This window comes from Arachis duranensis, chromosome 4 (genome assembly GCF_000817695.3).
Source record: "Arachis duranensis cultivar V14167 chromosome 4, aradu.V14167.gnm2.J7QH, whole genome shotgun sequence".
In the NCBI taxonomy this organism is placed as follows: domain Eukaryota; kingdom Viridiplantae; phylum Streptophyta; class Magnoliopsida; order Fabales; family Fabaceae; genus Arachis; species Arachis duranensis.
Window position 1 is genome coordinate 104,968,094 of NC_029775.3, and position 4,599 is coordinate 104,972,692.

General features: G+C 34.7%; 1 long non-coding RNA gene across 1 annotated transcript in view; it reads right to left on the reverse strand.

The window, feature by feature from the left end:
• LOC107485456 (uncharacterized) overlaps nucleotides 1-3,937 on the reverse strand; it is a 6,205-nt gene extending 2,268 nt beyond the window's left edge. Inside the window, exons 1-4 of the long non-coding RNA XR_008008344.1 lie at nucleotides 3,848-3,937; nucleotides 1,492-2,168; nucleotides 1,327-1,420; nucleotides 1,089-1,215 (exon numbers count right to left, since the gene is read on the reverse strand). This is a non-coding gene — a long non-coding RNA (uncharacterized LOC107485456). The remainder of the gene's footprint in view (nucleotides 1-1,088; nucleotides 1,216-1,326; nucleotides 1,421-1,491; nucleotides 2,169-3,847) is intronic.
• Between the last annotated feature and the right edge of the window lie 662 nt (nucleotides 3,938-4,599).

Below are 4,599 nucleotides of genomic sequence, written 5' to 3' on the forward strand. Positions count from 1 at the left end.
AAAATTCATTGAAACTCTTAAAATCATGGATTCTCGGTTCAAGTAAATAAAACTGAATTTATTATGAAACCGATCCATACAAAATCACAAGTTCTAACTCGGCCCAAAAATCAATTCATTTGAAACGAAACCGGTTCATTTAAATCAAACCGCTTTCAGATTTCTTTTTGGAACCCATTTTTCCAACTCTTCCAAAATGCCTCAAACTTGATTACTCAATCAAAAGTCTAGGTTCCTTTAAAAATCACTAAAAACTCTTTTTTATATTGAAATCAATATTAGAGCTTTATTCTTCCCTTTAGTGATTCAAACGGTAAAAATAGTTCAGTTCTAAATAAGCCGAACTCAACGTACAAGGTTCATTAAATAAATTAAGCTTGAAAACATAAATATCCTCTTAATAAATCAAATAATACAATTTCTCAATCCAACCCTTTTTAAATAACCTTTCAAACAAGACTAAGATTTTATAGAAATTTCGGCAGCACCTCCCCTAAAACTTGGACTTTTGCCACCCGGTTCGGGTCCCTGCTAAACCGTTTCTCATTCCTTTTCCACAGCTCAAAAAATAGAAATCGATTCAAAGCAAGCTAAATCCAACAATCGCCTCAGTGGCGTATCTCAAGGATACCATTTCAAAATCAACTCAATATTAACCGATTTAACTCATTTCCAAAGCTTTAAAGAAACGGTTCAGTCACAATTCATTTGTCCAAAACCAAGTCAATTAAAGTAAACCAGGCTGAATTCAAAAGTGCGTTCTACTTTCTTATCCAGAAAATAAACTCAACTCAAATCAGTTCTACTTTCTTATCCAGAAAATAAACTCAACTCAAATCAATTCACAACGGATTAAACCCGATTTCAAAGCTTTAAAAGAATCAACTTCAAAAGCATCTCGTTTCACAAAACCACACAACAATCCATTCATCAAAACCAAATAATAATCCGTTCAACATATAATTACATTCGTCCAGGATAATCAACATCACATAAGGCTTATACAATCACCAAATACATTATCTCACATCAGTATCCATATGTAATAATTCCAATAATAAACTATAGTTTTCGGAAAGCGCCCCTACCTCAAAACGCAAAACCATAGCCCACACGCGTCACAGAATCCTTTCCGCCTCGGCCTGAGATCAACAATCAAAATCCCGGCAGCCAAAACCTCGGTTCCAAGCCACTTTCGCAACAGTCTCAACAACTCTAATCGCAACATAAAACAATCGAACTCAATCGTATAGCAATTAACGCCACAAACCTCAGCATATGATAACAGAACAGTAACCAAAAGACTTTCAAACCGAAAACACTTACCGAATCGAAGGAGGAACGATTGAACCGAAACAGCGGCGATCTCCGAACCGGTTCGGCGGCAACCCAGCAGTCAGCCCCAAGCAGCAGCGGCAATCTGAACCACACGCAGCAACGATGAAGTTCCAGGAAACTCAACAGAAGGGAAACTCAACTTAAAAGCCTTACTGGCAGTGGAGCTCGGTGGCGGCAGCGGCGTTCCCGGCGGTTGAGGCTCGGCCAGAAGCTCCGGCGGCCAGAACAGTGGCACGACTTCTCCCCCATTCGGCAGCAACAACAGTGGTGTACGGCACCGACATGCAGAGCGATGACAACGACCCCCCACTCACGGCAGCGGTGGTGATAGAGGCGGCTTCACCCTCCCGCGTGCGCCTTTCTCCCTCCCAGCGGCGCTCAGTCTCACGGCGGACCAGGGAAGCAGAAACAGAGCTCCAGGGAAGCAGAAACGGAGCTCCATCGTGCTTCTCGTTCGGAGCTGGCAAGGATGACGGCACGGTGACCCCGCCGCCAACTAGGCGCAGCTCGCATCTCCGTGGGTGACGGCGACGCGGTGAGTTCCTCTTCTTCTCTCCTCTGTGCGACACGACTCTGACTGCGGATTCCAAGGCGGCGCGGTAAGATGGGACGGCAGCGTTGAGTAGGACGGCAATGGCGCGATTGGGTACCTCGCGGCGAGGCATGGCATGGTGGCGGCGGTGCCATGGCGCTGCGGACAGCTCCCCCTCCAACTCGACGGCGACGAGATGCGCCTCCCTCTCTCCCCCTCCTGCTGGCTCGCTGTTTCTTTCTTTCTGGGAAAAGGAAACTTTGTGAGTTGCCGATGGTGAAAAGAAATGGGGTGACGGCTACAGGATTTTCGAATTTGTGAGTTTGCTGAGGGTGAAAAGGGGGAACCGGGTTATGGGTTAGGGTTTTAGGGTTAGGGTTTTTCTTTCAAAAATTAGGGTTAGGGGCATTTTAGTAATTTTAGATAAATTTGGGAATAATATAGTAATTAAAACTCAATGTAAATCCAACACTAATAGTATATGGAAAAATACAATTTGCTCATCAATTTTTACAAATTATTTTCAATAAAATACCCAAATCAAATAATTAGAAATAATATACTTAATTTCTCTATTTTTCAAAATAGCAGTACTAATATTTAAAATATTAATTATTTAATCCAAATCATTTAAAATCCTTATTATTTCATAACTGTCAACTTTATAACTCAAATATAGAAAATAATCTAATAATTATAAAATTGGATAATAATCATAACTCATCTCAAATCCAATAAATCAAAACTTGTCTTAATTATCTTTAATAAAATAATTTTTAAAATTAAGACTACAAATAACCATATGATTTGAGACTTGATCATAATAAGATTTTTCAAAAGTTTTGGCCTTACACAAAGGATGAGAAATAGTAACCGGGTCAAATTAGCTAAGGTGAGTGAAAAAAAAAAAACTAATTTTAATTTTATTTTTTATTCAAAAAAATATTTTTTATTTGGAAAAGGTGGAGTGGATCATATTCTAGAGAAGCTACTGCGGTTGCAGACTATTTGGTTAAGAAAGGGTAAGAGCTTTTTATATAAATCAACATTTGTTTCAGAAGTTAATATTTAATTTGGTTTTTAAATTTTAGGTTGAATTAAGATTATTGACCTCTAAAATTATAATTAATTTAATCAAAAATTACACTAATTATTCGAGTTAGTTTTTGTAAATGATATATTAATTTTATACATTAATTATTAAAATTTAGATATTTTGTTTAAATTTTATGTAATTGAGATTTATTAAACTTCTTAAAAATTTGATTGGCTCTCTAATAATAATTAATTTAATTTAAAAATTTTGGGACTTTAAGAGCATAAGTTAAGTTTTTGGGAGTTCTAACTGGTTTTAATCATATAAAATTTGAATGAAAAATTTAACTTACAACAAGTTAATATATCAAATCAATACGTTATTAATAGAGATTAGTTCAAAAAATAATGCGAATTACAATTATAAATTTTAGATTTAATTTAGATTCATTGAAATGTTAAAAAGTAAAATTATATCTATCTTCAAATTTCAGAAGTTAAATTAAATTTTACCAATTTTTGTTTGAAAGAGCATCTGTTGATATTAAAAATGTTTTACTTGTTTATTTTCATGGAATTTTTAGGTCTTGTTTGGATGGAAAAAAGTAAACGAAAAAGAAATAAATAAAAAAAAAGAAAAAAAAGAAAAAAGAAGTAAAATAAAAGTTTAAAGTATGTTTGTTTTGTATTTTTTTTTAGTATCTTTTGTTTTTAAAATTTTGTTAAAAAATTAAAAATAAAAAGAAAAAGCACTTTTTTTATTAAAAGAATTATACTTAAATAATGTATTAAAACAATATAAATATAATTGTTATATTCTTTTTTTAGTAACTTAAAACAAAATAAACAATTAAGAAAAAAAACCAAACAAAAAACTGTCTAAGAAAGGAAGTTTTGCTGAATAATACTCTCATATTCTTTCCAAAGCAACAGAAGCTTTACTTGAAGAGAAAAGGTCTTCATTGCAATCTTTGTCATGATATCTGCTATTGTATTTGCATATTTTATCTCAAGATCAACCGGAGATTCCATTTCCAATATATGATATCTCGGATTTTTAACACCAAATGATCAATAAACCCAGAGCAATCCTGTAAATTATTGACAATAGTAAAAGCCTTCACACAGTCTGTCTCACATATAAAGTCTCTTTGTCCCGAGTTCCATGCTAAAAGAAAGTCTCTCCAACTAGCAAACAACTCTCCTTATAAAACACTACGATTCTCAATTGTTCCTAGACAGCCTCGTTGCCACCTTCCCTTCAAATTAGGGGTGGCAAGCGGGAAAGCCCGCCCCGTCCGGCCCCGCTAGTGAGGCGGTCCCAAAATCCTAGCCCGCTCCGCCTAACGACAGGCTGGCGGGCCGGCGGGCTAAGCCCGCCAAATAAAATCTCTCCTATTTTTTACTTTTACCTATTATAATTTCTAAAAGTATAAACAAATTATAATTTTTATATTCACACACATTAAAGTCTTTGTAATTATAAATATCTAATAAATATAATTATAAACCAAGTTTTCATCCAAAATATAGTTATAAATATTGTTCTCGAAGTAAAATAAACATCATCCAAAATATAATTATAAATATTGTCTCTAAAACAAAATAAATATAATCCAAAATATTCAATTTTTATCTTCATTCTCTTGTAAGTTGGGTTGGGGGAAGTTGGGTTTTGGTAAAAAAATTGTAAA